Below are 27,968 nucleotides of genomic sequence, written 5' to 3'. Positions count from 1 at the left end.
TTCAGAGACAGAGTTCGGTGTTTCTTTAATTAGTGAGGCCAGTGAAGAACGAATGACATGCAGCAGAGTGTTTATCATCTTTGCTTTGCACAAAGAATTGAAAATCAAATATTGACATTGTTTGTCGCAAGGGAAAATGCTCCAGATGGCATTGTAAACCACTTGATGTGGGTTCATGCAGAATCCCTGTTCTACAAAGTGACATGAAGCTCAAAGAATTCCGACCCCAAAGGAAAAGCCATTCACTCTTTCCTTAGCTATACGTGTGTACATGCATGTCATAATTTTTTGATCATTGTAATTATGAATTGAAAAATACCAGAACCAGGAAAAGCATTGGTCTCATTGTCACACAAAGTCCTCCATGATCACATTCACAAGTGGGATGAAGTGATTGATTGAAGTGTGTATGACCATATTTTTCCAGTAGAATTTTGACAGTCTAAACCACAAGTTTCTCAGCTATTTGAGTATCACTGCACTATCGTTGGGTGAAGGCCATATTTGTCGAGGGAAGCTTTCAGAAGTCCACTCTTCTGCATATTCCATTAAATTTGCTGATGTGATGATGGATTTACCAGGAAAGAGGTTGTTGTGATGGACATGTGGGCGAGGAGAGTTAAGAACGTGCCTTTTTATTGTATTGGTAGGTTTGTTAGAGTGCAGTTAACACTACCACAGCAGTTATTTTAACATGTTTAAACCATATCTTTTACATTACTGATGAGGTAATACAAGTATGAGGTTAGACAGTGTAGAACAAGATTGGAGAGTAGATGGAGTGGGTGTTGACACACAGAAGGAAAGAGGATAAGGTGTAGATGGGATTAAGAAGTGGCACCGTGGAGGTTGTCCTGACAGCTCCAGCTCTCAGGAGCCAACCAAATATTTATATCCTTGGTTCATATTCAGTTTGTGATCTTTGCTGTTTCCCTGTCTCTTGTTTTTGCTGTAAATCTCAGCTTTGTGCTACATTATCTTGTACGAGAGAAACTTGTAGTTACACGCTTATACATGGCCTGATTACTGTGAATACCACTATGAAGGTAACAGCAAAGGTGCATTATGTAATATATGTAAAAGAATTTCAGTTTAACAAGAAGAATACAATTATACACCTTCTGAATCCAAGTTTCTGTCTCTACCATCAGGGAAGACTCAAGTCAGCTGATAGGGCCACTAGCTGCACAGCTAACTGTAGCTAGTAGCTCCAACCATAGATAGCTACAGTGAAGAGTATAGCGAGTGGCAGTTAGCACTTACTCTGGTAATATGCTGTCCCTGATTTGTTTGAAGCAACCTTCGACAGGTGGCCAGTTCTTACACATTACACCTTTAGGGGATTTACATGGTCCATAAGTTGACTTACCCAACAACTCAAATTAAGCCTACTTGAGCTGATAGTTGACAAAGCATCTGTTTGGATATGTTGTAGGAAACTGGAGGAATATTGTTGCTGTTTTCTTGTTTTTTAATATTGTGATCGTGAGAATATTGCATTTCTCGGGTTTTAACAACTGCTGAAGGAGTGAATGGATTGGGTGAAGAGAATGTCCTCTCTGACAGTTTGACAGTTTGATATGTGAGGTCCATCTGCTCTACCACTCAGCTACTGTGACTCACTGAGTGTCACCTCTCTGCTCTGCCTAGTACAAACACACACTGACCGCAACATATAACACATACAGCATACGCATGTTGATAACCCATTTGCACAGACCCCAACTAAACTTGGAGCTCTCCTTCTTTCTCTCTCTCTCTCCTTTCTCTCTCTCTCTCTCTCTCTCTCTCTCTCTCTCTCTCTCTCTCACTCACGCACTCTCTCTCTCCCACGAACACACACACACAGATACACAACCCTCCCCTCTCCCTGCCTTCTAATGTCCCAGCTCTGCTTACTGTGTCAAAAAGAGCTTAGATCAGGGAAACTATAGCTTGCCCTCATTCGGACTTCCTGGAAGATTGGGCTATTTATTCAAACCAAGCAGACCATGTTTGGACTGCGAATGGCAGGTTGCCAATTTGAACCCCAGTATGGTTTAACAAATTTGGTTGAACCAGACGGCTGACAAGGTGCCATAGAGCAAGGCAGACACCTCCATTCACTTCAACAAGCTGTTGAAGGCCATGGTTGTACTGGGAATGTTTTTACAAATTATTAGTATATATTATTCTAATCTATTCTAACAAGTGTGAATAAATGAGACAAATCAAATCAGCATGTTTTAACTTAAGGAGTTACAGCAAATTGTATTTGTAACGGTCTGCAGGAACAGGAATGGCTTTTTCACAAAGTGAAAGGCTGTTTGTTCATCACAGTGTGATGCGCTGTGTTTATGAGCTTCATCTGTCTCCATTAAGTCTCCATTCATTTTTCTGATTAATACATTAGACAGAGCAGATGAAGGGTTGTTGGCTACCCTCTTTGTTATCAAACATGAAAAATACTGCCAGCTCTTGTTGAAGGTTGATAATGTCTGTCTGTTATGTTTGTGGCAGTTGTTGCCTTGAAAAACATGATCTAGCTCAATCTGCCTTAACCGGCAATTGACAACAGACCGTGCTGAACATTGCGTGGATCAGCTTGTTATTTTCAATCCAAAGAACCACTTGAATGTGCAATGTAGATATTGTATGAGGGAGCCTCCCTAGCACCATTCATCGCTTGTATTTCTTTCCTTCATATCACAAAAGTTACAAAGGAAGATGACAAGCCAGTCACAAAGGAGAGAGGCAGAGCTGAGGATTCTTCTTTTGACTGACACACAACTCATACATTATGTGTACGAGTGTGAGGTTGAGCAGTGCTGAAATACAGCATGCCTGGTCACACACTGAGCCTTAAAAATACCAGTTGGATCCTCCAGGGTTATACTCTAAAGAACTTTCAGCAAGTCTCTCTCCATTAGACCAGTCTAAAGCATACATCTGTGCTACTTTCATAGGAACCCACAAGAAAAAGTCTTGGGACCAATTTTGAGTCCTTCACCGCAGTTTGAGAACACAGGCACAAGATGGAAATAAGCCTGAAAGGAATACACTACATTTGAACTGCATGTCTGAAGAAATGAGGAAAAATTATAATAAACTTGAAAGCAATGAAAAAAAGGGAAAAATGGCAAATATATCTCAATGATAGTTTGCTTTCTGTGTGGGCATACAGTGTGTGTGCCTGCAAGCAATATTTTCTCTCTACTACGATGACCCGCTGGCCAGTATTAACAGATTAATTGCTGCTTTCATGTTAAGCTGTGGTGTATCACCCGTAATTGGAGATTATCAATGAGATGCTGTGTGGATCCCTGTATGTGTGTGTGCTTGGGTTGTGTGAGATTTCTTTATCTGATTTGGAAGTTTGTCCAGTAAAGTAGGATTTATGGGATTGTAGTCTCTCTGCTATGCACACACACCAGCGCAAACTGACACACACACACACTAGTGGAAGAGGAGCGCAAGCAGAATGCATATTATTGACTGACTCATATTGAATATTGCAATGCCAATGTACAAGGCACATATGGACACACCTATATATGACCTATTTTTCAAGGCTTAAAGCTAAAATATGTCATTGTTTTTAGAACTGAAATGATTTGTTGTTGATTAGAGAATTGAAATATGATATATATGTATATATATATGTCTTAGGAAGACTGGTATGTATAAATGTGAGACTTCATGGACATGCAGCATGTAGAATCAGAGATATTAATGCACAGTAGAGGGGCATATTTGTGTCATATGCCTCAAAGCTACTGAGGTGTATCCACCCGTGTTTGTTGTGCTTGCTAAGAGCATGGGGATAAAAAGCAGAGGATACAACAGTGTAGCACCCTCTTCCACAGATACATGCCTGTGAGCAGACACATAGCACTCGCAGGGTAGCTTTATCATATTTCTCCTGAGATCTTTTGGAGGCACATCATCGTCTCACTCCATCACACACATCAGAGTCAGCCTGACTTGCGTACGCACACAGCCACCACTCAGCCACCACTCAGCCAGCTGCCTTTGTGCGTGTGTGTGTTGCTGTGAAAGGAAAACCTTGGACAGAAGAGCAAGATATGTCTATATGTGCAAAAATGTTTGTGTCTTCGCTTGTGTGCATCCATATGGTGTTGGATTAATTCAGAAGCCACCTCACTTCCTGTTAGTTGTAGCTCTGCAAAATATTTTTCATAATTTATAGCATACAGCTCATTGTGTGTTGTGGTATTATACATAAGCGTACAGAGGACACAAAACGGGATCAAAGAGCGAGTATCATCTGTTGGATGTTAATTAAAATCATGTACCCTTCTCCAGCCTGTACCATATGATTCTTCATTACATGACACATGGACTCTATTATACACACCGTGTGTTTGTTAGCCTACCCTGTGCTAGACAGCATATGGCAATTGCTACATGTGTAACAATACTGCTGCAAGTGCAGCAAGTGCATGCACATGTTACAGCTGCATGGCTGGATGTGTCTCAAATATTTTGCACTCAGATGTGGACTTTATGTGTAGGAGGGAGAGTACACATGAATACTGTGTTAAACGCATAAATAAAGAAAGAATAAAATACAGATAACATTGAGGAAGAAGAGTTTTGTAAATATATCATGTTTTAAGAACACTGTAAAGCATTTACTGCACTCTACAAGAACTTTGTTGTGTAAACCATGCCCAGGCTACTGTGGGATGTACCTTTTATATTGGAAATGTTGTGCTGGTCCAACTCACTGGCTTTTCATCCCCAGCTTGTTAGAGCTTTGGTCCGACAGCTCCCACACAGCTCTCTCCAAACAGTCTCTCTTGCCAGCCCAAAACACAGAAAAGCAGTTGAAACCACACATCATGCTGGCTTAAGCATGCAGGGTGCACCTGTGATTGGAAACTGACTTGACCGACAGATGTAATTCATTTGTAGCTTGGATCGGTGAGCGCTCATAAAGTGGTGCAATTAGAGAGTTCAACTGAAATAGAATCATATGTTACCATGCAGAGGAATGCTATAGCAAACAAACATCAGGCTCTATGGCGCCATCAGACTGGCAGTGACACTAACCGCATGCATGCAGTACTTATTCTAGCTTTCAGGCTGAGTGAGTGTGGGCATGTCATTGTGGTTACCAAGTGGGCACTAACCTTCACAAATGACTCATTGAGTTAGACACGATACCTCAAGAAGACTGAATAGCGTGTGCCAGTGTCCCTGTAACACCCCCCTCTGTTAACAATCTCAGCAGAACCAGTCACTTCGCACTGGTATCGTGTCATGATCTTGGAAGCATGAGCTCCTCTTGCAGGAAGTTGCAAAGCCTGAGAGCTCTGATAGTAAAGGCTTAGTCACCTCTGTTACGGCACCAGCTCAGTGTGTGGAACAAGCAGTCGGGCTCTGCTAAGAGGACCAAGCTGTGCCTCAGCTCATTAGTGATAAAAAGCGGTCTGATATGTCGCTGGGGGGCTTTATTCAGTAAATTTAAAATGAAATCTAAAAAAGCAGCCTGGGTTGAGAAGGGGTGATATGATTTGGTGCTGCAGTTTGAACGGGCAGCAAGTGGGAAAGATAACAATACAGAGAACATGATGGTCTTTAATCAAAGAGAAATATGTCTTGCATTGCTTTATAATCTATTGACACTGCTGTTCATGGAAAAAGGAGCTGTCTCTCCCAAAAGTCATATTGTGTACTGTGCAGAGTTTACAACAAGATGTTCCAAAGCAGAGAGAAAGATCTTCTCTGTTTGGTTTCCTCTGAGTATTTGTATCCTGTGGGAAGAGGGCCTTTTTTTGTTCACAGTGATGTAATGATGCACTGTGAGTTGTAATATATTTTGTAACTCGGCATAGACTGTTTGAACAAAATATACATTGACATGCGTCTGCAACTGCACTAGCTTCTGGTGGGTCCATATAAAATGATGTATGTTGTCTAGCTCAGTGGTTATTTGTTCTTTTTGCAAACTTTGATCTGATCTGTTGTTCTCTGGAGAACATTTCTGTATATTGTGTTTAGTTAGAGATGTTTGCTCTCCATGGTGCTGAAATTCTCTGTTTCATTCAGAAGTGAGTAATTATTGTCTTAGTTTGAATTGCTTTTGCACCAATTGATTGGTATCAGAAACACATCTTTACCTTGAATTGTTTATTAGCGTTCTAACGGTTGCTGTTTCCATTGGCAGGTACATTGACTGCTTGGTTGTCCTGTCAGCAATCCACAATGTTGGACTTCTGATAAATGTGATTTTTATTTGATTTTTTTTTTTAAATAAAGGTTGGCTGTTTGTGTGACGTGTGTCATGGATCAATCTGCTTCTCTCTGCTGTAGATTCAGGCCTATTGTCCAAATGGCTCAGACCTTTATCCGTGCATTTACCTCCTACTCAGGACTGCTTTTATGCGGTACGTAGACCATGACTGTTATTTATGAGTCTCCTGGCTTTTGTTAGGAAGTTTGAATTTTACAGCATTAGTGATAATTTATGGGACCACTCATAAAAAGAATTGGCCATTGTGGATATCACATTTTTACCATTTCTTTTTTTTTTTTTAAACTCTGTAGCCATTGCAAGTGACAGGACAGAGGAGCCGGGGTCTTTTGTTTGTTTGTTTTGTATTTGTGCTTGTTGCTATTTGGGATGCAAGATGGGCATTTCAGTTTCATTTGCATCCACTTTGAATAAGGCATTTTGTATATTGTGCTATGATTGAACTGCATTTATTGGAGTGCCACTAATAGTGAATTTGAGAAGGATAATGGATTCATGTGGGACTAGGAAATGGATAAAAACTTTATCTTCACCTTTACAAAGATGATACACTTTGATATTTAAGCAATTTTTTGTGGCAGCAGGAGGAGGGGAGAAAGAAACCCAGAATTGGTTTGCATAGATAAGGAAAAAAATTGACTGATGCAGGTGGAAGCTGTAGTTAATTGGGAATCCATGCCAGGGTTTATTTCCGCTGCAGTGCGTCACTATCTGCAATACTGTATGTTGCTTAATGATGATGAGGAAACATAGACCACAAAGAGAGAGGCAGCAAAATACTTTTAGGGCATGTCAGGGGAAAAAGCAAATTATGAGGTGTGGAAATGCATTGTCTGAGCAACTTCCCTTGTCTGGCAGTGCTTTGAGCCTTTCAAACCGAGGGAATCATCTCCTTCGAGACCTGTCTGTTTTGGGATGCCGAAAAGCAAGGCGTGTTTTTGCGAGCTGAAATGAACCAACCCAAACAACCAATACACTCAAGAGGCGAGTTGTTTTTCTGAATGAAATTAAAAGGGCATAACAAAGAGATCAGCTCACGGCATTAGCAGGCCCGTGTCGTATTCATCCTTACTGAGGATTCTTGATATTTTTTGTTCAGCGCTTTTCCTGAAACAGGATCTTGATTTAATCTTAATCAGCATTAGCAAATTAAGGTTAAGCAGTATGGGCAAATTTAGGAATGAGGGAAAGAGAATGCAGCACCCTGTATTGGCACAGGGGAACAGGACATCTTCAGCTGTAGCAGAGGGGAGGGGGGTCCTCCTCTACATGGTTCAGTTTGGCATGTGATCACTTTCGATGGTCAGAAATCATTTGGGGGCAGAATGCTCTCCTTTGACATGGATTATTAGTGTGAGTTTTATTCATGCGTATCCTGTTTTCAACCCTTATCTTTGGCAGAGGGTCAAAGAGGAGGTGGCTTGGCCCTCAATTGTAAACAACTAGTTGTGATTCACAAGCAGATATAAATTTTTTTTTTTTTTTTTTTTAGTTTGTTAATTATTGATAGCATGATAATGTAAATGTGTCAGCTATTCTTATCACTCTGTGTTATTCATAGTAACTTGATCACTGATTAGTGACCTTTTTCCTATTCTCCATTTAATGAGTGGTGCTACCTTTAGCCAACTCTGCTGTGCATTTTGTGGTGATATTGGCAGTTCAAGTTTGCATTGGCACAGGATTTATTGTTACCCTGCCAGGTCTACTGGCTGATTTTATGCCTGCGTGCTTGCTACTGTACCAGTTTCATGTATGTCAGGATAGCCATGTTCATCTCATGTTCTGTTTTTGTATATATGAAATACTTTCCGTGCCCATTGTTTCATTGGCTCATTACTTAATAGCCATGCAACAATAGATGAAACTGTTGAACATCAGTATTTTTACTTTTAAGATTGAATTTGTTGTGGTCACATCACACAAATCAGCTATAGCTAGTCAGAGGACTCTGGGGAAGAAACTTATTTTCTTCTGAAGATTGCAGTTACACAGCAGCCAGCAGGTTAATAATGTGTTTTGCATCGTATGCATTAGTTATTGTTAATTTGTTAAATTTAATGTGCACAACGCACATATATACAGCATTATATTTATTGTTAGTTTCATAAAAATAAATCCATGCTAAATTGGATGCCTGTGCTTCGTTTTCTCTGTCTTTTTTCCTTAAGGCTAACCATCCTGCCTCCTGTGTTATTTAAACCTCATTTCAAACCATGTGGTCGTTTCAGCACTGCTGAATGGGGCTGTTATCAGAGAGGTCCGAATTGCATTTTCTCACTGTGTGTAGTTGTAGTCAGACCTCAGACTTTATCTATGGATTATGTGTAGGCTGCACTCTAAATCTGTGTCAACTTGATAAGTTGTTTCAGGTAAATGCACACACACACACAGCTCTGTAAGCACAATGTATGTCATAGTTTATAGCTTCAGTAAGGTGTGTTAAATTATCTATGCGAGATGTTTTTTAAAGAGCAAAGTCTCAATAGAGAGGCAAGAGTTTCAGTTTGCTATCTTCAGCCAGTCGTTAAATTGCTTTATTGTTTTAATGCTTGTGGACTTTAAGCTTTTCAGTTAGTGGATTTTAAGCAATGCATTTCATTGTTTTCTGTATAAACCATACCGTAGCAGGTTGCTAAACTGTTAAATCTAATCTTTAAATCTAGTGATGCATTTGATGAAATGAAAGAAGATAGGTACACATCTGTTTTGTGTTTGTGGGATAATGTGAGCAGTTATGGGGCTGTGGCTGCAGTAGAGATACACAGAATTATCATGGACACACTCTCGTAACAAGATATTTCATTGCTAAGTTGTAAGAAAGAGACATCTGTTGTCCCAGTAGTTAAAAAACAAGACAGATACATTTTGCAAAGATGTGTGCTTTTCATATTACATATTTGCAAGTCAAAAAATTATATGTAGAGCACTATTCAAATGCATTAAAAGACTTTTGATCATGAATACTGTTACAAAAACACCACAAATGAAAAATATCAGATACTGTATTCCATCGTCAAAATTTTATGGAATAACAACTATAAATATAGTTTGAACTACAAGTGCGTATGTCCAAGATGGCTGAGAAAGAAAGTGCAAGTTACAGCCTTCAGTTTAAACTCACAGCGTTTTTAAGATTTATTAAATAATTGCATGAATCCCAAAGGTGAATTGTTTTTCAAATAGTTACAGAGCTCACTATGAATTGTTTCCACAACCAACACACAACCCAACATTTTTTAGTTTTTCACTTATGCATAAAAAGGCTTACAAAGACTACATGGTGCTTTCTCTGAGCGATTCTGATTGCTGTCAAAGGTCTACTGTAGCAAAACTGTAGTGCAGTGTTTCTTCAACTTAAGGCCTCCCCGTGACAAGGATGATATTATGTTTTATGTTTATTAGGATAGACTAAAGTTACCCTTTGGGCCCTGGGTGTAAAAGACTGCAGTGTGCCACTGCACCATGAAGACATATGGGAAGTTATTTAAACCCATAAATATTTCTCTTCTTCTTTGTGTTAACACACCAACACAATGTGTCACCATCACATGTACACAGTCCAGTACACAAAGCGGTTCTAATGAACAAACACAAATACAGTGGGGGGTTTAGATGCAAAAACATGGAACCCTCCAGGGCTGCTGCAGTGCATTACATATGCTGTAGTCAGCTCAGGCTATTTCTGTTGCCTCTAGTCAGCCAGCCAAGAAGCAGCCCTGCCCATTTCGGACAAGCCCTGCAGGTTAATCCTTGAAGGCCTTGAGTTCTTAATCATTTGAAGCTCTGGACTCATTTTAAGCAAATTTAGCTCTATCCAGACACTTGCATGTCTGGATTCATAGTGGAGATTGGGTAATTTACATATAGTTAACAAGAAAGATTACGAATAAGCTGAAGTAAAAGGAACAAAAAGGTAAAGGTGAGCTTAATTATTCTGCAGTAGATTGACCTTCACTGAAGAGTTATTTGCATACCCCTTTTTCACATTATTGTTAACCTTTGCCAAAAGAATTGTCATGTTCTGGCTATGTGAGTTCAACAGAAAATACACAGGTGGGAAATCCCCCAATGTAAGAGTGCTCCTATATTAATTTGTCTTCTAGATGTATGGATCTGGCTAACACACACACACACCTAGTGTAGTTTGCACAGTGTCTTGATAAATAGTTTGCAAAATAGTTAGTATGCTTACAGCATTCTTCATCAATAAAGATGTTAATTATGGCTCAGAATTGCTGACCAACGCACATTGTATGGTTTATGGGTTACTCTTACAGCTGCAGTGTTGACTGGGGCAAAAATAAAAGCCCAGAAACACAGCAGACCATAAAATATTTGGTGCATGGGATTACATTTCACAGATTTAAAAACTGTGAGAGAGAAACTATGAAAAAGCTTCACGGTGTCTTTGTAATTTAGAGTCAATCTGAAAACGGCTTGAATATTGAAACGCATTTAAAATGGTTGGTTTTGTCTGGTTATATAAACAAGTAATGCTGAATCCTCAGATCTTTAACCCACAGTAGCTGCATAGACATGGAAGAGAAGCAGCAGCTGACTTTGTACTGTGGCTAAGAGGGGAAGACGACAAGTTTTAGGAAAAGTTGTTCACATTAGTTTAACTGTGTCCAGGTGATACATACATAGATATGCTTTGCTTTGACAGACAGGTGCACAGGCTGAGATAGAAGTAGCATGGGTTTGATGGATATCAATTAATAAAAAAGGAAGAAATTCCTGAAGGAAAGAGGATAGACCACAGAACTAATGCATGACATGGAATGTTGTGCACAGCAGTGTGTGGCCAAACAATTCAGTAACTTGACAACAATATTGCTGTAAATTAATCTGTGAATTAACCAAATTAAAATTAAATTAAATTATATTAAGGTAAGGTAAGGCATTCAGGACTGATTTTGTGCCACTGATAACACAGACTGCAATTTAATAACTTGAGTTAATACACTCATCTTAATTCTACAAGGTTATCAGTTGGTTTCACCATCATTATCATCAGTTCAAGATGTGTCACACTGCTTAACTGCTGGGTAATTAAATGCTGCATTATTAATACATTAACTGGCAATGCATTACACACCAAAATTCATTCGCCGTTTTAGTTGGATGTGTTCGAAATGTGTATTTACAGTGACAGTAAAGAGACGAAAAAGAGAGAGGGAGATCGAGAGCAGGGTTAATTGCAACAGAGGATCCCGGGAGCAGAATGTGAGCGAGGTGAGCCAGTGTATGTGATAAAGTCAAGGATGTGTTTATTAGCTGGAGGAAAGGATGAGAGTGTAAACAAAGGAACTAGAGATGGAGGACGGGGGGAGATGAAAAGATGTGGGATGGTTGGATGGGGAGGACAGACTATTAGAAGGATAGAAGGAGGAATAGATGGATGAACAAATGCATGGAAGGGATGTGGGAGAGCCTTGGCAGCCTAAGGTGAAGAGAGAGACTGACTTGTGCTTCACACTGATACCACAGACTGAATCGATATTATACCTCTCTCTCTCTCTCTCTCTCTCTCTCTCTCTCTCTCTCTCTCTCTCTCTCTCTCTCTCTGTGGGAATTCTCTGACCCAGTTTGCTCCTCCACCAGGCAGCACCGGAGTTATTTTTACATATTAACAGGAGACAATACTTTGTCCTTTACTTGTCCTCCCCTTCATTCGTACGCTTCCTTCCGCTCTTCCCCTCCTCCATCTTAGCTCTTCCCATACTCTCCTCTTGTACCATCCCCTGCTTCTTCCCCCCCTTTTCTATATTTGTCTCTGCTGACTGTGATCCTTTGTCCTCCTTTAGGGATGTAAAGGTTCATCAACTCTCTGCTTTGTGTGGTACAAGATACCGGCTTGGTTGTTCAATATTATCTCAATAAATTGTGCAAAATCGCAGAAAAGTGTGCTCCTGAAACAAAAGTATATCATAAACAAATTCATGGCAGTATTTTGAGATCTCTGAAACAATTTTTAAATCGTGTACTTACCGTGCCTGGTTGCATCTAACTCTCGGCTAATCCAAAAATGGGCAAAGAGCTGGAGCCTGAGTGAAGCCTGGTTGCATGGCTATCTGTCACTCAAAGCAGCGATAACTTTCATTATGCAGAAATTCAGTCCTTGATATCATTTAGATGAAAAATCCACCTCCTTTACAGTTGTCACGAATGGAGAAATTAGCTACAGAAACCAAAACCTTTTATTTCTGCTGTAAAGTTGGGCATTTTAATATGGGGTCTATGGGGAATGACTCACTTTTGGAGCCAGCCTCAAGTGGCCATTTTAGGAACTCCATTTTTTTGGTATTTAACTAAGTGGATTCACCTAGCCCCTCAGCAAGAGTTCAGGCACGTAGGAGTCCTTTTGCGTGATTGCTGACAGGTGTGAAGTCTCCCAGCTATCATTTTTTCATTTTACAGTTTTATAATTCAATAAATATGTGATTCATTGCATTGTGGGATTGTAGGCAGAAAGTTGTGGGGCACTATACATGTAGAGATGGGAATTGATGATTTTGTTAACCAATGCCATTATTGTTTCTGCTATTGGTCCAATTCTTTATTGATTCCTTTATTGATTCCTAATCAATTTTAGTCGAGCTGGCTGTAGCCTGAGTGCTTGCTGTGGCAACAGTCTATCTATCATCATCTAAAATGAATGAAATGAGAGAACATTTGTATAGATTTTGTTTTCATTTAGGTTTTTAGGTTTAGTCAAAGAAAAAATCTGCAAGCCTGCCTGCACGACACAACGTCATTGGAATGTTTACCGTCGGTAACGCACATGCTGCTCTATTGGGAAGCGCAGAGTGTAAAATACATGGCATCCCTGCAATTCAAGCCCATGTTATGTAGGAAGGTGTTTCAGCATATTGATGGTTTTTCCACCCATACCAAAATTATCATTTTACAGACATTACAACTAGCGCTGTTTTCATCTCTCTTCATGAAAAGAAGCCACACATTGTACTGTTTCTTTCTGTCCGCTGTGATTCCTTGTTGTTGCAAGTTTCCAGCAGCCTCAGCGTCATTGTTTTGCAGTGTGCAACTGTTGGAAAAACACACTGGCATCGATAAAAGGAACTGATAAGCTCGGCATACAAGCTGTACCGCACAATTAACTGGTACTCAACAGTTTTGGTTCTCGATACCCATCCCCAACTGTACAGCACATAAATTTCACACTGGAAATTCAGCTGTAGAATTGCTTATGGCAGTGGGCACATTGGTAACTCACTATATCACTATAGACATACTGAGATATTTCCTGGGATGTATCATAAAAGAATACAGTATATTGCTTTATATTGCCATATCTATTATCACTTTTAATTCAGAGTAATGAGATTGTATTCTTCACATATATGAACACACTGTGTGATTTAGACTAGGAAAATAAATAGGCTACACAGCTTCTTTCAATGCATCTGCATTTTTTTCCTTTTATTGAATCTTTCTTAAATGGCCTTCACCTTCCACTTTACCTGCCTCTCCTCTCCTCTCCTCTCCTCTCCTCTCCTCTCCTCTCCTCTCCTCTCCTCTCCTCTCCTCTCCTCTCCTCTCCTCTCCTCTCTCCAGAGAGTAAAGGGACAGAGAGTGGTTGCAGGTGTAGACAGGTCATCTATTTGCCTCCTAATGATGATGGATGGCAGGACTGCAGAGAGCAAGAACAGAGAGAAAAGTGGAGCGATGCAGGGGGATAAAGAAATATCAGAGTAAGAGAAGAATGTGTTTATATTTGTCTGCTGGCAGGCAGATGGTGGGAGTTTTAGTGATATGTTGATCCTCAAGTGTTTGTATTATTCTTGTCATCTACCTGACAGCAAACAAACACATAGACACCTGTGTGGTGTGTGTGCAAGGTGACATCTGGTGTAGCGCATCAAGAAGCCCACTTCTGAAGACACACATGCACCTTGAGCATGCATGCACACACACACACACACACACACACACACACACACACACACACACACACACACACACACAGAGTTCCATCTCTGCCAGTTCTGACTTTTGCATCCTGTTTACAGAAGTAGGTGAACGTGCTGGTGATCTCTTGGGGTGTTCTTACACATTCTCTTTTACACACACACTCATTTTCTCACCATCTCTGCTAATAGCTTCAGAAAGAGCGTTTTACTCTCTTGCTGTATTTTAGTTGCATTATTTTTTTTTTTTTTTATAATAATCAGAATTATCTTGACATCATCTCCCAGTGCAGTTTGACAGTGTTTGTTTGGTTAACAGCAAATCACTTTATCTCAGCAGATTATCATATTGTTTTATCATAAACAGAATCACCAATGTGTAGCGAATGCACACAGCAAGAGATAGAGGCTACTGACACACAAGTACAGAAAAGGATTAATTTTATAGTATTGTTATGATGATACCCATTAAAAAGAGAATAAATGTTAGATATTATTAAGAGTAGGTCCACAACTTATGATTATTGTTACTATCATTGTCCCTAAAAGTTTAGAAAAAAACTACCAATTGCTTGTTTTTTTTCAGCCAACAGTTGAGAAAATCAAATCCTCACATTTAAGAAGGTGGTACATTTAAATGTAGGTATCAAACCTCAATACTTTTTTGTTTCCAAAATATGCTTGCACCACCAAACCTCAAAACTGGTCAAATATTGTAAAGTGGCATCAAATAGCTTATTCTTTGATCAGTTTTGACTGTTTTTTTTTTTGTTTGTTTGTTTTTTTTAAAACAAAGTCACTGTTTTTAGACAACATTGTCATTTTGGTTGAGGTTGATTAGATTTATGTTGATCAACTAATCAATTAATTTGTTCTTTGTTTCAGCACTAATTAGGAGTATACTAATGTTACATTGCCTCAGAAATTATTAATTTACCTCATTTAGCTTATCTCAGAGGCTGATCAAACCAATTCCACTGGAGCTGCTGATGCTGAAGAATGCTTGTTTGATGTATTGAAAAAAAAGGAAGCACAGTCCATACTCTGATCCCCAAAGAGAGCCCAAGTTGTTGCTCTTTAGATATTGTGTCGCTGCTGAATGGGAAGCCACATGTCGGCTCACAAGCAGTCGCATCCACCACAGTACAGGTTTTTTCTCCCTGCTTTCTCTCGACGCAGCTCACCTCTGCTATCTCACACCTTCCCACCTCAGACCTCCAATAGGAGTGTGAATTTAAGGCTGACAGATAGGAAGTGTTAAGACCGCATCTGGTGGGGTTGCCACACAGCACACACGCATGCATATGTGCATGCACGCACACACACGCGCGCACACACACACACACACACACACACACAGTGGTAAAGTCTCACCCTTCCCAAAGTACAGACAAGGAGGCAGGCTGTAGCTATGGCAACCTAGAGAGAAGGGAAATGATTGGGCAAGGCTTGGATTTGTTAAGAGCTACTGTATGAAGCCTAGGGCGAGACTTAGTCACTCCTTCTCATTTGGTGCGTGTGTGCTCGTGTGTGTTGATACAAGAGTGGGTGAGAGAAACACGAGGAGTCAAAACTTCCCTTCCTTATTCCCTTTCCTGTCTGTCTGCCTTTTTCATGTTCTGTTTGAGCACTCTGTCAGTTGTCAGGCTGACATATCTGGGCGAGTGCAGCATTTACTCAGTGCAGCATGGTCTATAAACCTGGGAAAAGACTGAATTGCATCATTGGTTGTATACACTTGCATGCCTAATTGAATGAAATAAAACACTTCACAGGGGAGATACAAAGCAGCCACAAGGTAGCTGTGACATCAATTAAACCATATACTGTAAGTCCAATGTTTCACTGAAAGACACGCATATGTTCATATTTTGCCTTTGGAGGACAGCTTCCCGGTTAGGTTCCAGGACTAAGCAGAGTTCCCTTTTCATTGATGATGGTTTGCCCCGCCCCTGTACTTTAGCCACACCCCCAACAAATCTGTTGGTCCGTCTGTTCATTGGTCCACATATCTGTGCCCACCCCAGCAACCACAGATTATTATCCATAAGGCTAAAATTTGACATGGAGGTCAAGTATTTATGAGATTTTGTGTGTGTGTGTGTGTGTGTGTGTGTGTGTGTGTGTGTGTGTATGTGTGTGTGTGTGTGTGTGTGTGTGTGTGTGTGTGTGTGTGTTATTTTCTTGATTACGCAACAATCATTTGATAAAAGGTGGTGAAAAATGTAATTTCCTAAAGCCTAAAGTGAGATTTTTAATGGCTTGTTTTGCCCGACCAGCAATCCAAAACCCAAAGATATTCAGTTTATTATCACTTAAGACAAAAAAAGCTTACAATTGAGAAGCTGGAACCAATCAGTGTTTTGCATTTTTGCTAGAAAAAATGTAAGTGATCATCAAAATAGTTAGATATTTTTCCAGGTTTTTTTTTTTTTTATCCCCAATCGAGGATCCCTAACAGTTTTACCACAACCAAGACTTGCCATTAATTTAATTTCCATGGACACAAAACAACCTGTCAGATATCATTACAGCTTGGAAAATTAATGATATAATATTCTTATGTATCGCACAGTACTGCGTTACTCGCAGTACAAGTAGTTCTTCCCATAACATCATAACATGAAATGCACATTTTCAAAATAAAACATCAGAACATCTTGGGGAGTTGTTTTCAGAGTTCTTTCCTTGGTGTGCCAGCTTTTATTGGCGGTTCAGTACAGGATGTCTAAGTTATGCCTCCTACGCTGCATTCGTGTCAAAGGCTCTTTGCACTGTCTATAGGGTCCTATGTGTATATCTGTGTGTGTATGCATGTGTGCTGTGCTGCAGATGGGTTACTGTTAAACATTTAAGCCCCCGGTCAGCGCTGAATATGAGTAATTTGAGAGCAGTGATTTTAGGGACGTACGCCTGGACATACAAATGTGCCCACTAACTAGCACCAATTGCTGCAGCTGTATGGAAAACATAGAAGGGGTCTTTAGTGATGTTTAAAACAGAGGTGTCTTTGTCGATGTCAGATCATCACAACCAAAGACTGTGGCTTGCTGTGTGCATCTGTGTGTGTGTGTGTGTGTGTGTGTGTGTGTGTGTTTGTGTGTGTGTTTTGCAGATGTTGTGCCTGAATCCATGTGTGAATGAGTGTGTAGTTCAGAACAGTGTTTGCATTCAGCTGTTATTAGTGTTCCAGCTCAGTGTCACAGACAAGCTTTGCTTAAATGCACTGAATGAACAGAACTGAGACAGCTGTTCATGTTAAGGAAAATTTTAGCAAAGTAAAAAGTTGCTGCACCACGTTTAGTACAGATACTACTATTCTTTATCCTTCTTTTTAATGGAACAAAGGGGTGAGTAACCCTTTGATCAATAGTGGAAAGATACAATGCTGAAAGAGCATTACGTTGTCTTCTTAAAATCGTTCCTCTTCTAATTGGGCTTTGGCCCTTCAGAGAATTTGGAGGTTTCATTTCAAACCCGACATAAAAGCTGTGTTGTTTTGTGTGTGTGTGTGTGTGTTTGTGTGTTTTAACAGCATTCATAGGAATTCTCTATGATGTTTTTTGCATCAGATCTGCTGTACTGTATAGCCGAATAATTTTCAGCCTATTCGTTTTTTGTGCGTAGTAGAATAGGTAAGTGATTTATTCTCAAACTCAAAATTTGTGATTCAGCTGGTCACTAGATCATTTCATTTACGTACGTAAGAGAGGGCCATTTGATTTCCCCGAACACTTGCTCCTCAGAATAAAGAAGTCAGCAGTAAATTGCTCTGCGGTGGCTGCTGCTGTGTGATCTTAAATTGCTTTTATTGTTGAGTGGAAGAAGGCAGAGCAAAGCTTCCTGACCCACAAGAACAACGAACGAACAACAGGCTGAACCTGGAAACCACCTCCATCACTGTGCATTGGGCTTGCATGTGATGTATCACCATCAGCGTCTCTCACCCTCTGTCCTCCCATGTCACTGCTGCACTCTCTAACCTGTTGTAGCTGAGGAAGGGATGCAAACATAGAGTTTATCAGCATCTTTAGTATACAAGCCAGGTCTTCCTCTCTAGTTCTCATCCATATATTCATATTGTCTTCACCTGGAAACCCCCACCCACACTCCATCCAGCCACAACCCATCTCACCCTTCACCCTCTACTTGTTTCCTGATTGGAATTCCAAAGTCAAGGCTAAGTCAGTGGAGATCTATGCCTCCCAGCCTGCCTTATACACTGAGGAAATAAAGAAACAGAACCAGTTGCAGGGTTTCCTCCACTCTGTGTGCATTGCGTGTATGTGTGTGTGCTAGTGCACAGATGTGCATTTGTGGGTTAAGAGAGAGATTTGTTCCTGTTAGGCAAGTGGTTCTCGATGTGCTGCATTCTTCCTGTGCAGCATGTGGTTGTACGCCCGTGTATGTTTTATATCTGTGACTTTTTAAATTGTCTGGTTACCTGGACCTCAGGCTAGAACGTGCACAGACGCTCACATACTGTGCACACGCTAGTCTGAAAATTCAGAAAATTGCCCTTTATGTTTTAAACACATACAATTCTGAAGCGTGCATGCAAGAGCATCACTGTAATGAAAATGATTTACCACTGAGATTATCTGGATTAGGATTACATGTGATATTTTTGAATTAAGTGGGAGGTTAGGGATACTCTCTCACATCATAATTACTGTTAGAGTGTATGAATATTAAAAAGGGATTGTCATTTTATTTTATTGAATAGCGAAACAAATTCAGAATTGAAAGCAAAGTGGTGTTTCATAGTGAGATCAACTAATGCGCCTCCCATGACATGTCTTCCTTGGGCTCATCAATATTAATGACTATATAAAATTAATATTAATTGATGATTAAGCAATTACTAAATAAGATGCATTTCCTGATTAGTCCATGGTTATAATAATGAGGCCTGGAGCACATTACTAAACCTAATAGAATGATGGTTAGAGAATACAAGGAGTAAAATCAACAGTGTCACCTTATCACATGGTAAAAAACCAGCAGATATCAAGTACATAACACACTGCACTGCTCTGCCCTGTTTTCGTCATTAAGCAGGGGGGTCTCATGCAGCATGTGGACCGGAAAGCTCAACCCTGACCTTGGTAGTTGTACAGATGGAGAGACAACAGAGCAGAAAGACTGACTGTACAAACCTGTCATTTTTGGAAGCCCATTACTTTTGTGCAGATTACCATGTTGGTGTTTCACAAATGTGTGATTTTGATTACATTTCTTCTCTGATTAAAATGGCAATCAGTAACTCTAGCAATCTGTCACTAACAAGCTTAATTTCTCACAGGTTGTGTTTTATGCGCTGAGTCAGGTTTTAATACCACCTACTGTGGCATAAAATGATGTCTTTGTTTATGCTTCACTGCACCATCGCTTCTCGGTTTGACACCTACCTTCTTATTTCTCACTATCAGTAATGGTTTCCAAATGAGATGTGAAGAATTGGCAAATTAAATAATGCTGTCAACTGAAGGTTTATTTTTCTCTCATGAGCACTCTATTGAGAACACGTGTCAGTCACTGGAGACCATTATCTGATGGTATGTCTCCATTCACCCTTGTAGAAGTGCTCTGCCACAGGGAGAAGGAATACATATCCATGATATGTTTTTTCTATATATATATTCTCCATCTTATAACTGATTCACCAGGCCAGTTAGAGGTGTGAAAAATGATGTACAGCTAATCTGTGTGTCATACTTTACCTCTGCCTAATACATCTGTCAGATAGAGATCATCTGTAGATATAATATTAACGTCTCTCAATTGGTGTGGTATTATAAAGCAGTTTTGTATGTGATCTCATTCATATGTCAATTCCATATTGAACATGATGCACAGTTTGATCACTGTAATTGCTAAAACAGATTGTTGTCCAATGTGTTTTAATGATGATCAGTCTTGAAAACTTGAAAAATTTTGCACCTTGTGTCTCTCTGCTTGTAATAATGTACTTTTTGCTGTGTATGGTTCTTGGCAGTTGGTCTGCACTTTAGGAAAACACAGGCCTATTTAACTTCTTGCTTGAACTATTTCAGTAGTGGTTTTGAATGTCTTTCCTAGGCACAAAATGCTGAGTAGTGGATTCTTGCTCATTGTATGACATATAAGCTTTCAACAAAAATAAGACAGTCAACACCCTCCACAACTCTCACAGCCTCAAATTTTTATGCCTACTCCCTCTTGTCACATCTTGTTTGCCAGTTGTCCAACTGTCCACAGTTTCAAAACAAAGCATGCAACATAAAAATATGTGTGATGAAGTGGAATGTGTCAGTGACAGAGGCATTACTCTGCATATAAACAAAGTTAAAGAGTTCAACACAAGAGTATTTTAGATAATAAGATTTGTTTTATTTGTATAGGATTTGAATAATGTGATGATGTTTTGTGCTACTCAGACTATAAAGGTTTGAAGCACATTTTTTAAGTTCTACAGGAAGAGTGTTTGTGTGTGTGCCATACCTTGTTTACTTGTAAATCTGATTTGTGTGTTTGCATGTGCACGCATGTGACAGTTAGTAATAGACTTCAGACAATCAGAATGCGACTGGGAACCAGTTTGTCTTGCAGGGCCATGACATTTCATCCATTACACAACAACACCCACCTCAGTTATGCTCTATTGTACAAGGTGTGACTGCTTCTCCAAACAGCACAAAGCTAATCCTGTACATTTGCTCTACTTTGATTTTCTTGGCTCTGTTTCTCATATTTGTACAAGGTGCACCAACATCTTTTAGGTGTATCTGGTTTGACAAGTTCGTCGCTGTCAGACTGCATGTGATTACGTCGTGTCTCACAGGGCTGTACTTTGTGCACTGTCATACAACGAAACATCTGTATTCTGTTTAGATGGCCGCTGTTTCAATTAGTTTTTCATAAATACTGAGCAGAGCAGATAGTTTTATATTACCCAGCAGTCCAGCAATCAGGGTTGTTATTATTGATTTATAAATGTACAAATGAAACCCAGCAACATCCACCTGGTTCATCAGTTAATGGGGCCCAAAGATGGTTTAGCTGATAGACACACAGTGGTCTGCCTAAAAAAACAAACTAAAGAGCAGTCATGTTATCATGCTGTGTTCACAAGCCCCACTGTCATCGCACTTTTCTTTTACAGGAAAGTTTCAAATGGCTGTGACAATGGTTGTTAGGTAAAAGAGGTTTCAGTTGATTATATACAAGGTGGTTTGAAGGTGAGAGGATATGGATTCTTATTGTGGTTTGGTTTGGAGCTAGGCTTTGGAATGTGGCTGATGTTGGGAGATTTCACCGGGCAAGCTAGGAGGCACCTTTTATTAAAGTCAGACATGTCTTCGAGGAATAAACTACAACATTCTCTGGCAATCTGCGATGCAGTGCTGTTTCAGGCTCTGTAATCTGTTTGCATGGAAAGCAAATGTGGAAATGGAATTGATGTTGTATGCACTTATTTATGTAGCGACACATATGCAAATGTGAAGGGAGGGCCCAGTTCCTCCCAATTTTCTGGTCAGTGAGCGCTTCTGCACTTCCAATATAGAATATTCTTGTTCTCTCCCTCCTTATGATCTCTTCTTTTACTCTTCTCTTTTATCCATGTTTCCTTTCCAAAAATGTCTTTCTTCTAGCTCTAGCTCCCTCGGCCCATACCCCTCTGTCCTGCCCTTTTTGGTGATGTTTGCGAGAAGGAGATGAGAAAGTAATATAAGAGTAAGAGTCTGCTGTGTGCATAAGTGAATCAGTTGTACATCAGTGCAAAATAATTCCTCTTATCACACAGAGATTTGAGATTCACTTGCCAGAGTGCCTAATGGAGGTTTTAGTCTGTTCAGCTCTCTTTGTCTGCCTCTCTCTCGCCTCTCTCTTTTCTCATAGATAGCAGTGTGGGTGCATGCACTTGTGTGTTTGTGGGAATGCATATCTTTATTTGCAGTAGGCTTGCGCAATATGAGGAAAATTTGCCATGTGCGATAAAATTGTTCAATGTTGGGATGAAGACATGACTTGCTATAAATAAACAAATCTTGGGTGTGCATATTAGCTATACAAGTCATATATCTTCCAGCTTTAATAGCTGCTAAATAGTCTATACCCACTGAATAAAGAAATGAAATTATTTATACCGACCAAAATGTATTCACTTCGAGTGTGACTTTAGTAAAAATGTTGCATTAAATAACTTGAAAATTGTCACAGAGGTTCTCGGGGACCTGTTTAACTAGAAAGTGTCTGAGTTTGCTGATAATGATTCGATAATGTTCTTTTTGATAGAATTTTTCGAAATGAATCTGATCTTGCTAAGATTTTAGCATCAAATTATTAAAAATGTTGAAATGAAAAAACAACACAGTAATGACAGTTGTAGGCACATGTATTTCAACAAAGGAAAATAAGAAAACAATGATAAATTTTCCTATTTTAAGCAACCTCTGTGGCCATTCAAGTATAGATTCCTGAATTTACGAGGTGTACTGGAATGCACCATGACGTCTCTTTCCCTGTACATCTCTGTTTCAAACTCTGACACAGACAGCACCCAGACGCAACACGCTCGTAAATGTCACCAAAACACCATCTCAGAGCATGGAGTTTTATGACATGACTGTTTTGGTGCAAACATTTACCTGCCAGTGTGGCGGATAGCCTTCTGAGATTTACTTGCCAAATGGAAAATCTACCTGCATTTCGTGCTAGATGGGTGTTAATTTCAGGCCCACTGTCACATAAAAAATTTAATGATTTTTCATATTCATGACATTCCAAGCTGTCTTTTGCAATGTGTTTATTGTACGCGTTGCTATCGCGATGATGATGAAAATGACTCGGTCAGCATTAATTTGCCCTTTTTTTTCACCTCCTCCTTTAATATCAGCTGCCCAGTGTGCAACGTAAGTCAAGCTGAACATAACCCTTAAGAGCTGTCGCACTGATTTAACTGACCTTTGATCGTTTGTCTTCTCAGGTGGTGAACCCTGCCTTCTCTGACACCGCAACTCCAGACAGACGCAGTGACTGACTGACAGACACTGAAAACGAAGTGGGCAGATAAACAGATAGGGAGGACAGAGGGAGGTGAGTGAAATGAATAATGGAATCCATTCTTATCTCTCTGTCTATATATCGCTGCATACTTAGTGGCCTGCCCTCCATCTATGCTCTGTACGTAACGGGCTGCTGCAGGATCGGTGGCTCATTGTTTACAGAGTGGCCCAATCAACCAGAAAACAAGAGAAGCCCTGTTGCAGGGAGAGATTGGCTGACACCCCTGCTGGGCCCAAGACAGTGTGTGCTTGAGTATGTGTGTGCGTGCATGTGCGTTTACGAGCGTGTGTGTGTTTGTTGTATATATTGTTTTACCATCATGAGTTCATGTGGAAAGAGTCAAGATTTTTATGTGAGAAGGAATTTAGTAGGAATTCTTCTGCGCTAAATTAAAAGTTTAAATCTCTCTCTGTCTTCCTGTATATTTCATGTCCTCCTACCATATGCCTATCTGCTGACCCACATGTGCTCTGTACCCATCTGTGTATCTGAACAAACAAAAGCCCCACAGTCATCTTGTGGTCTGGTCTTCAGTATTAATATACACCGAGGATGCTTTTAGATTAGACACTTTTTTTCATCGCAGTTGGTCAGGGCCTGTGGTCCAAGTGGCTGCAGAGTTCACTCACTGCTTTGGTAAACTGCCCACTTATGTATGTAAAGTAGCTTTTATGCAATTCAGCCAGCGGCCTTCCCCACTATCATCTCAGTGGGAGTGTTTTGGGGTCTGCGTGTGTGTGTTTATGTGTAAATAATTGATTGCTGTAGAGGTTTTAGTGGATCGCTGGTGAGACTGAACCAGGCGGAAAAGGCTGCTCCTCTGCTGTGCTCCACAGCGTGCATAACTTAACTATACCATGTCTGCTGTTGCTCAGGGGGCTTTTTATGTTGTCTGGGGTGACCTGTTGGTGTTGAGTCAGTTTACTTGGTGTTAGCGCTGCGGAAAGGATGAATTGTAGAAAATGTGAACAACAATTAATTAACTACTTTTATATGAGTCACTAAAATTATTTTTGAAGAAGAATTCCAACACATTGGCTGCTTCTCTATGTTTCATCACTATCAGTATAAATTGAAACTGTCGTTTTGAGCTCTGGTAAACTATGATCGGCATTAACAATTTCTAACCATGATTTACACTAAATGATTAACTGCTAAAACTAAAAATCGATACATTAAGTGATCATGGCAATCATCAGCAGTTGTAGCCCTGGTTTGTACTGTGTGTACCAGCTTGTTGAACAGCGTGTTTTCTGGTTACTTCGTATACTGTATACCTTGTGTTTTTCCAGCAAGAAATATTATCCACATAGAAGCATCTCCCTCTCCTTTTCATATTTTCCTCATCCGCTGCCTCTTTCACTCTCATTTTTTTCAAGTTTTCTCCGCTTATTTCTTTATCTCCCTTGGCCTTCTATCACTGAACATCTTCCTTTATTCCTGCCTGGTTCTTGCCTCTTCTTCCTGTGTGTCATTCCTTCTCTCTTTCTTGCCCCTTAGCCGCAGTGTCCTTGAGAAAGCAGTGACTTTGCCGGTGAGCGCAGCAGAGCGCATCACACTCTCTTACTCTCTCTCTCTTTTGCTCACACGCTCTCTCCCTGACACTCACTCAAGCCCCCCAACACACACCCGCACACACACATTTGGTAGGTCCAGGGAAACACTGTCAAGCAGAACCAGCCCTTACAAGTCTGTTTCCTTTAGTCTCCATAAATAATTCATCACCTGTAACATTGGCTGTACTTTATGCAAATATTGACAAACCTATTGCAGAGAAAAACTGAGACAGTCATTTCCTGTGTCGAGCCCAATTTCTGCCCACTTACTGTTTTGAGAAGCATATAGTAAATCATCAACAAACTCCTGATGCAAGCAAAAAAATCTGTCACAATATAAGTCACAGCACAATAGAGTGTTCCCCAATCAGTCGTTCAGAAGGGCGTGAAACAGAGTTATGTTATTAATTAGGTGATAGATATTTTTTCCTTATTAATGTTGGTGGTTGCTTGTCAGTCAGACCCCACAATAACATGATGTGTAACATAAAATTTGAGGCTATGTCCATTGAAAAGACAACCACTAATTCAGGGTTTCGGTTAAATTCACTCAAATTCTGACACATTTAAGAGAGCTGGATTTAATACATACATTCAATTACTCTTCCTCAAGGTTTGTCACCGAATTCGGACAAATTGCCCACAGGTGATACTCTAGTGAGCCTGCCAGCACAGAAACAGGATCCCTCTCTGCCCTCCTCCTCATTAAAGGTGCCCTCCACTAATCTTGGATCATGACAGCCCATTGTCACAGTTTTCCGTAGCTTTTGAAATATAGATGGAGTCTGATTGTCTGGTGGTAAGATGAGATGTTATAGTCTCTTGATGCTGTTTGTTCTCGTTGGGCTCTGTTTTCCATTAGAGTTCATAGAGTGCATATTGGGTCACTGCTTTTTCCTGTGGCCTTACGTGCATTCTGTCGGAGATCAGGTATCTTGTGGTTACCTAGCTGCAGTGCTGCATGTGGCGGATGTGTTTTTGTTATTGCATCCTGACTGTTTACCATAGATGAAAGATCAGGATGTAATTATCTAATATATTAATATACCGATATGGGATAATCTACAATAATTTGTATTAATTTAGTCTTTTTTTTTTTACTTTCATTACTGTTTTATGCTATCAACATTGCATCTATATCTATATATTTACATTGACACATATCATGGCAGTGTCTCAGTGCCACCATGTTATCCCTGTCTCTCTCTGTCTCTGTGTGTATCTCTCTCACTCTTCCTTATGTTTGTCCCACATTCAGATGAAAATGCTTCAGTAGCCATGGCGACCAATCCCAAGGGAAAAAGTTGAGGCTGCATCTCTGTCTCACTCTTTCCCTCCTTTGTCTCAAGCCATGTAGCAATATAATGCTTTTCTCACACACACACACACACACACACACACACACACACACACACACACACACACACACACACACACACACACACACACACACACACACACACACACACACACACATACGTATATGCACACTAGCATGCCAGAATGTCATGTGTCACATTGTGAGTCACAATGTTGTTTTGGTTTTAGCTCAGTTAAGCACTGATGTAAAATATGTGACCACAGTGCTGAGAAACACCAAACCTGGTGGCAGAGACGAGGATCCTTCTTTTTCTCTGTTTTCTGCCTTTTTCTTTTTCTTGCTTTCTTGCTTGGCAGTGACCATGACTTGGACCTTTGCAGATTGAACACACACAAAAAAAGGCTGATGGAGAAAAGACTACTGAAAAAGGAGGAAGATGAAGAGAGGAGGCAGAATGATTTTAAGTAAGAGCTTGAAAAAGAGGCTGTTGTGCTGATAAATAGAGTGAGCTGTCAGACGTCAGCTTCACAAGGGTGTCATCACACTATGTGTATGCGGCCTTGTGTGTTACTACAGTATAGGGTCGTGAAAGCTTCCTCTGACATCAGTAATTACTTTGTTTTTATAACCTGCTCCTTATTGACTTGCAGCTCGCAACCATATAAAAATATTTTTTGTCTTGTTTGATAAGCTTAGTTAAAAAGATGCAATTGAGATATATATACATATGTATCAATTCATCATTTTCACCTGTGAGACATTTGTTTGAATTTTTTTCATAATTAGCATATGAAATCTTGAGCTATGGCTATTGTGTGACCTTTGACCTTTAACCAGCAATATCTAATCAGTTCATCCTTGAGTCCAAGTGAACATCTGTGCCAACCTGTAGATTTCCTTTAAGGCTCCTGAGATATCTCGTTCACCCTCACAGATGGACAACCTGAAAACAAAATGCCTCTGGCCGTGGCTGTTGCTGGCACAGAGGCATAATAAGTCTTTAAGGTTTACAATTATTGGAAGCAGCCTGTAATGTATTCATCTTAGTGTCTGGTTTGAATGGAGGTGGCCAAGACACAGTCTGAAAGACAAACTCAAATTTTAAATGTGCTAGAAATACAATTTTGTGATGTCATGATAATGAATTGGCAATTATTAATGAGAAGTCCAGTTCCTGTGGTGAGATAAAGTTTGTTTTAGCATTAATATAAAGCATTTTGTTATTAAGATGGTTGAAATGAATCCTTTTATGGATTCTCAACATCATCTTGTGTCCCTTTTCTTCTCTTCATTCCTTATTTCTATTCTGACCCTCTTTTTCTGTTCACACCCTCTCCCTTGTTCTTTCACCCCACTTCCTCCCCTTCCTTCCTTCCTGTCCCCACCTTTCTTTCTTCATCCACTTTTGTCCCTCTCAGTCTCCCACTTTCTTCTGCTATTAGTCCCTTGCACTTCTTGTTCTTCACTATTCACCAGATTTTTCCTCCCTCATTCCCTTTCTTTTGCATTGCACGTCCTACCTTATGGCTCCATTATTCATCTCTAAGTCAGTCACATCCTGTCATTCTGCCCCTTTCACTATGTCTCACTCTTTTATGTCATCCTGATTTCTCTCTTCCTCATCTCCCATCCTCCACCCCCCCACACATCATATTGCACTTATCTCCTGCTCTTCACCACACACTGTAAACCTTTCCTTTCTACCCTTTCCCTCTCTTATTCCCTTGTTTCTAACCTTGCTTATACTTTTTCCCTCTGTGTACACCCCCATAAATCCCACCCCTTCCTCTTCTCTCTCTCTCTCTCTCTCTCTCTCTCCTCCTGTTCCTTCCTTTCTCCCTTTCAGTCCT

General features: G+C 40.1%; 1 protein-coding gene across 4 annotated transcripts in view; it reads left to right on the top strand.

Moving 5' to 3' along the window:
- strbp (spermatid perinuclear RNA binding protein) overlaps positions 1 to 27,968 on the top strand; it is a 77,224-nt gene that overhangs the window by 6,157 nt on the left and 43,099 nt on the right. For 3 of the 4 annotated variants that reach the window (XM_070988372.1, XM_070988373.1, XM_070988375.1), the window contains exon 2: positions 23,162 to 23,271. The gene's annotated coding sequence lies outside the window, so the exon portion shown is untranslated. Of the gene's footprint in view, positions 1 to 13,840; positions 13,978 to 23,161; positions 23,272 to 27,968 lie in introns of all 4 variants that reach the window. The other variant, XM_070988374.1, reaches the window with a different exon arrangement.

The sequence above is a fragment of the Chaetodon trifascialis genome, chromosome 20 (assembly GCF_039877785.1).
Source record: "Chaetodon trifascialis isolate fChaTrf1 chromosome 20, fChaTrf1.hap1, whole genome shotgun sequence".
NCBI lineage: Eukaryota > Metazoa > Chordata > Actinopteri > Chaetodontiformes > Chaetodontidae > Chaetodon > Chaetodon trifascialis.
The sequence above is the reverse complement of the archived record's forward strand: the minus strand, read 5'-3'. Positions and strand labels throughout refer to the sequence as shown.